We start from the raw sequence: 7,204 nt of genomic DNA, 5'->3' as shown, positions 1-7,204 counted from the left end.
CTGTGGCTCCATTTTACATCTAAAACAAGCACTGACGGGAGACCGAGTCCCTTCCATCTAAGTTTTGATCGAAATCTTTTCCCTTGGGTTTCTAATAGTCTTTGAAAGAGGACTACAGTGGCCCATAGTTTACGCACCCACCGGTTCTTAAAATTGACCATCCAGTTTACCAAGTTTCATGTTATCCTCCACTTGTGATTTTTGCCTCCTTGAAATGCTAATAGCTCACGGGATTCATATTCATCAGGGTGGGTTTGATGCAAACTGATTTAAAAAGAATAATTTTAAGGGACCGTCTATTATATATATAGAAAGGGCCGATTAGAAGCAAACTTAGAGATAATATCAAAACAGCAAGCAATTGCTTTTTTTTTTTTTTTGCCTATGAGCCACCAGAGTGAGATAGCATCATACTTTATTACTGAAACAATGTTCTTGCATCTGCTGTGGAAGAGCACTGGGTGCGGAGAAGGGAACTGGATGTCGCTCTTTGGCTACCGGCACATTTTGCAATACCGACCTTGTTACAGAAAAGGTGCATTAAGTCTAAGAATCATATGATCCTAAAGCAGGTAAGCCTGGAATTTTCTAAAAGTGTGTGTGTCTATTTATATTTAGACCACAAATCTACATAAACTTAATTTGGCTGACTGCCTCACACACTGTAAAGGTGGAGTGAATGCTGAAGGAGAAATGGACCACTCTTCAGACTTTGGTCTGGTGTTTCTGTGAGGCCTCTGGATACTGAGGCATTGTAAGGGATTGTGTGGACATAAACCTTCCTCCATCTTTGTGCTTTGGGATTTCTTGGTTAGTTATTTGTCAAGTTTCAGGTTAAGAGGCTGATCAGGAAGGAGAGGAAATAGACTCCTGGCCTCATGAGCATGCTCACCTGGGCATTTGGACAACCCAACACAGAATAAATGAGCTGGGCCGCCATTTTGTTATGGGTGGCCATTGGTAAGGCCTTGCTAAAAGAACGGGCTGACTTCTAAATTGGGAGGTTCTGCCAGAAAATACCTTGCATGGACAATGTCCACAACAGACAGAAGTGATTGGAAGAGATGAATTTGTTTTCAGGATACACAGAAGCACTTTCAAATTCTGATACTGCATCAGAAAGTCAATTAACACCTGCTTCTGACTAATCTGCTGATATTCCTAACACCTTTTCAGAGAGGAGCAGGGCAGGCACTGTAGGTTACAGACCTAAAGCCATGTACAGTACCTTTACAGCTCTAAAAAGACCAGTGATTTAAGGAAAACTGTAATATAGTAGTTTTATCTCCCTGGTGATAGTTAAAGCACAGAGTCTGTGTCTACCCTAGACAATGGAACAAATGGGCCACTTCAGTCATGATATCCACACTAATAAGTTCCGGAAGGCTGAGGTAGGAGGATTTCCAGTTTGAGGGGGGCCCTTTCTCAAAAGAAAAAAGAAAAAGGAAGGAAAATTAAAGATAAAGGAGAAAGGATGGCATGTACTTTTTATTTCATTAAAATTTTTTTTGTGCTTTTGTTGTTTTGTTTATTGGGTTTTTTTGTTTTGCTTTGAGACAGGGTCTCCCTGTAGCCCCAGCTGGCCTGGAACTAGCCATGTAGACCAGGCTGAACTTGATCTAACAGAGATCTGCCTTGTCTCTCTGCCCAGAGTGCTGGGATTAAAGGCGTGTGCCACCACACCTGGCTATTTTCTATTTATTTTTTGAGATTGTCTCTCACATATTCCAGGTGGCCTTGAACTTCTGATCATCCTAGCTCTACCTCCCAAATGCTGGGATTACAGTCACATAAACCCATGCCCGCCTGTATTCTCTACACATTTATTAGCCTTCTCGGACTCAAGAACCATAGCCAGGAACCATCAGACAAAATGGAGTGTCAGGAGCCCAGTGCAATTGCCGGGAGGGTGTAGAGTGAAAGGCAAATCCCTAATCCCAAATTATTATTTACTTAGAATTTCTTAAGTAATCAAAACACCTGGGTGAGACCGGATTTAGAAGAGACAGGGTCAGAGCAAGGGTGATAGGAACCGTCTTCAAGGTAGTATCTTCTGAGAAGTGACAGGGTTTGAAAAGCCCAATTGTTTCCAGTGTCAGTTCTGGGCAGTCCTTCTCAGCTAAACTTATTCTTGGGAGATTTTTAGCAGTCCCTAAATGCTGAGGCCCTATTATTCACCAAGAGAATATTTGAGGTGCATACCCTCAATTCTTTCCTGGAGACATTGAGGCTTATATCTCTCTGGAGCATATGCTTTGAATTATGTACTTGTTTATTCATTTATTTATTGAGACAGGCTGTCTTCTAGCCCAGGCTGGCATCTAATGCACTTAGCTAGTCAAGGATGATCCTGAATTCTGGATCTTCCTGCTTTCCACTCCCTGAGCTGGGATTACAGAGGTCTGGCTCCCTTGGTAGCCAAGGATGGCCTTGAATATGAGCCAATGCATGTTGAATTATGTACTCAGGAACCTTCCAGTTAAGATGTATAGGTCTCAGTCTCCACAAATCAACACCTCTGCTTTCTTCTGCCAGGAGCCTTCCCCCTCCCCCGTCTTATCTTGCCCCTTCCTAAAACCCAGACTTCCTTCTTCTAAATTAGGTCATTTATTAGTGCCAGCTTCTTGTTTTCCTTGGTGCCCACAGTCTAGGAACCAGTTCTTTCTTTTTATAACATATATCATAGTTCAAGATTTATGACACATATCTTTTTCAGGGGTAGGAAGGTAAGACAAGGACTCACTATGTACCCCATGCTGGCCTCAGATTTACAGCGATCCTCTTGCCTCAGATTCCCAAGTGCTGGAATTACAAGTGTGTGCTATCACATCCAGCTGTGACAGATTTACATGTATAGAGATGGTGCCTGCTTTATTAACATTTCCTGCATGGTTTTTTACCTTTAAGGTGGTATGTATTATTCAGGAGAAAACTTATACTTGAAATTTTACATTTTGATTTTTCTCCTGGGCTGGCCATTCATTATACAATGCTCTGATGAGACGCTAGACACAGCACCAAATAAATCCTGGTCAGCCACACACTATAATCAGGATCAACAACAGATATTATGTAGTCAGTGTTCCTTGGTTTTGTTGTTGTTTTTTAAATTCTGGGGCAGGAGAGATGGCTCAGCTGTTAAGAGCAGTAGCTACTCTTGCAGAGGACCGGGGTTCAGGTCCTAGCACCCACATGGCAGCTAACAACCATCCCTCTGCAGGCATTGTGAGACATGGGCGCATCTACCTACATGCAGGCAATACACTTATGTACATAAAATAAAAATAAAAAATAAAATATTTTAAATCTTAAAATTCGGCGTATTTTTCTTGTATGTATATGCACACATATGTGTACATGGAGGTCATGGACTGCAGAGGACAATTTTTGAGAGTCATTTCTCTCCTTCCACTATTGTGGGTGGGTCTCCAGGATCGAACGTGGGTCATCTGGCTTGGCAGTAAGTGCCTCTACGCTTAGCTATCATGCTGACCTTTGTGTTTTTGCTTTGCTTTATTTCTTTTGGTTGAGACAGGCTGCCTTCCAGCTCAGTATATAGTTGAGGATGACCGTGTGCTTCTGATCTTCCTGCCTCTACCTCCCAAACGCTGGGATGCACCCTTTATTCAGTGCTGAGGATGCAAACACTCTACCAACTGAGCCTCAGCCCTAGCCCCTACTTTTTTAACAGGATATTTTCAGCATCCCACAGTTCTGTCTGTAACCTCACTGTGAGTGCCAGAGCATGTATCTGTTTATTGCTAGTTTCTCCCGCTGTGGCCTCCAGCATGGTCGACAGTCACCACTCTGTCCCTGCTACTTAGCTGTAGTAACGGAATACAGAAACCACAGGAATAAATAATGAACTCATGAGTGTGACTCTGGAGGCCCCGAGTATAAATAAACCGTTGAAGGCAGTGGTTGGGGAAGAGGGTATGGAACAATGCAGGCTTACACAAGGTATGGCAATTCCTTAAAATTAAAAATGGAATTAACATAAAAGTAACAATTCCCCAAAGAACTGAAAACAGGGTCTCAAAGACATGTTTATACAACTATGCTCATAGGGAATTAATCACAATACTTAAAAGGTGGCAGTAAGCCAAGTGTCCATCAACAGATGAATGGATAAGCAAAATGTGGTATAGAACATAATGGAATATTATTCAACCTTCAAAAGGAAGGAAATTCTGACTCTTGCTGCAATATCAATGACTCTTGTTACTATGCTAAGCAGAATACACCAGGGCAAAGGCAGGTACTGTGGGAGGCCTCTTAAAGAGGAACCTGGAGTGGTGAGAGTCACTCAGGAAGTCCTGTGTGGACCCCAGAGTGGCCTAGTGGAGGGGCATGAGGAGTTGTTTAAAGTAGGCACAGATTCCAGCTTTGTAAGAACAGGGATCTGAATAAGTAAGTTCCTAGCTGTACTTAGCACAAAAAATGAATTGGGTAACAGTGAGATGATCAGTATGAACTAACTCCTGTGTGCATACCCTACCTAGTGCTGTATAGTCCCTTCCCCTCCAGCCTTCCTCCCTCCCCTCCTCTCTCTTTCTTCTTTCCTCCTCCTCCTCTTCCTCCTCTTCTCTCTGCACTAGGGATTGAAGCTAGGGCCTTTCGCATGCAAGGTGAGTGCTCTATAACCATCTCCAACGAAGGTATGCCCACGGCTCAATTTTTTGTGTTTTTGTTTTGTGGTTCTCTTTGTTTGTGAGACAGTTTCATGCAGCCCAGACTGGCCTCAAAATTGCTATATCCTCCAGGCTGTCCTTGAATTTCTAATCCTCCTGCCTCTACCTCCTGAATGCTAGGATTATAGCATGTGCAGTATACCATGCCTGACTCATGGTATAGTCCTTGGCCTATGCAATAAAAATTGCTTTTTTAAGCTGGGTGTGGTGGCACATGCCTTTAGTCCCAGCACTTGGGAGGCAGAGGCAGGCAGATCGTGAGTTCAAGGCCAGCCTGGTCTACATAGTGAGTTCAGGTCAGCTGGGACTACAAGGAGACCCTGTCTCAAAAAGACAAAAAAAAAAAAAAATTGCAAAAAGGGAGTCTGAGCGGCTGGAGAGATGACTCAGTGGCTAAGAGAACTGGCTGCCCTTGGAGAAGACCCAGGTTCGAATCCCAGAACCCACATGGCAGCTAACAACTGTCCATAACTCCAGTTCCAGGGGATTCTGTGCCCTCGTCTGTGCTTGGGCACTGTCTGACATGGGTGTACTTACACACATGCAGGCATAACACTCATACACATAAATAATAAAATAAAAATAAATAGTTTTAAAAAGGAGTCTGATAATTGGGGAGATGGCTCAGTAGTTACTGGCTGCTTTTGTAGAGGACTAGGATTCAGTTCCTGGCACCCACATGGTAGCTAACAACCATCCATGACTCTGGTTTCAGGGGATCTGATACCCTATTCTGGCCACTACAGGCATTGCATGACACAAGTGTACATACATATATGCAGGCAAAATGCTCACACACATAAAACTAAATGATTTTTTAAAAAGGGATCTTAGAATGATTCAGAGGTTAAGAGCACTGGCTGCTTGTACAGAGACCCAGGTTTGGTTCCTAGTACCTACATGGCAGCTAACAATCATCTGTAAATCCAGTTCCAAGGGATTCAGTGCCTTCTTCTGGTCTCTGTGAGCTTTGCATGGATGCGGTGCATGTACATACACATAGCTAAAACACTCATACACATAAAGATATATAAATCAAAAAAAATTTTTTAAAGGACTCTGGTTGGGTATGATGTGTTCACCTTTAATTCTAGTCCTCCAGAGGCAGAGGCAGGAGAATCTCTATAAGTTTGAGACTAGCCTGGTCTACGTAGAGAATTCTAGGCCAGCCAGGGCTATACAATGAGACCCTGTCTCAAAAAAAAAAAAAAAAAGTGTGTGTGTGTGTGTGTGTGTGTGTGTGTGTGTGTGTCTGGAGATTGGATGTACTTAATCTTCCCAAACAGCACCTTTACAGGGGGCTCAGATGGGAAATTTCATGGTAAGTATATTTTTACTATAATTGGGAATAAATAAAAGAGCAGGTATATGGGGCTGGAGAGATGGCTCAGCAGTTAAGAACACTGTTCTTGCAGAAGACCTGGGTTTGAATCCCAGCACCCACATGGCAGCTAACAACTCTCCATAACTCCAGTTCCAGGGAATCTGACAGCCTCTTCTGTCCTCCACAGGCATTGCACGACATGGATGCAGTTACCTACATGCAGGCACAACACTCATACACATAAAATAAAAATAATAAATTAAAAAAATAAAAGAGCAGTTATAAGCTGAATTGTAATGTGATTACACAAATGATTAAATGTACAAGAAATTACTGCACTGTCTACTTACAGATCAAAAAACTGAAGGTATTTTATAATGATTTTATGATACATAAACTGTATCTAAGTAAGTGACTGTTTTTTTTGTTTTTGAGACAGAGTCTCACTGTACAGCCCTGGCTGACCTCAAATCCCTTATATTGACAAGACTGGCTTAGAATTCACAGAGACCCTCCTGCCTCTGTCTCCTGAGTGCTAGGATGCAATGAATGATTTTTTTTTTTTTTTTTTTTTGGTTTTTTTTTGATGCAGGTCCCCCCAGTCCCCCCGGCTTTCCTGGACCTCATTATGTAGCCCGGGCTGGCTTTAACCTCACAGATCCCCCCCTGCCTCTGCCTCCCGAGTTCTGGGATTAAAGGCGTGTACCACCATGCCTGGCTGAGGGATTTTTTTATATTTTTAGAAACAAGATCTCATGTAGACCAGGTTGGTTTTGAATTCCATATGTAGGGAGTAGAAGATGACCTTGATCTGCTGATCTTTTGCCTCTTCTCAGTGCTGAGATTATAGGTGTACACTGCCACACCCAATTTTATTCACTGCTGGGGAACCAAACCCAGGGCTTCCGGATGCTAGGCAGGCATTCTCCTCACTGAGCTACATTACCCAGCCCTAAAGGATGGTCTTTAAGAAGGGCAACTGGAGCTGGGCATGGTGGCACACGCCTTTAGTCCCAGCACTTGGGAAGCAGAGGCAGGTGGATCTTTGTGAGTTCAAGGCCAGCCTGGGCAGGGGTCAACAATTTTTTAAAAAAGTGTTGATTTTGTGTGTGTGTGTGTGTGTGTGTGTGTGTGTCACATCAACAGCAAACCTAAAAATTTTATAGCCACTTTTGAAAGAGATATATCT

Source organism: Nannospalax galili, unplaced genomic scaffold, assembly GCF_000622305.1.
Source record: "Nannospalax galili isolate Female #2095 unplaced genomic scaffold, S.galili_v1.0 scaffold596, whole genome shotgun sequence".
Classification (NCBI taxonomy): domain Eukaryota; kingdom Metazoa; phylum Chordata; class Mammalia; order Rodentia; family Spalacidae; genus Nannospalax; species Nannospalax galili.
This window is presented reverse-complemented; position numbering follows the sequence as displayed.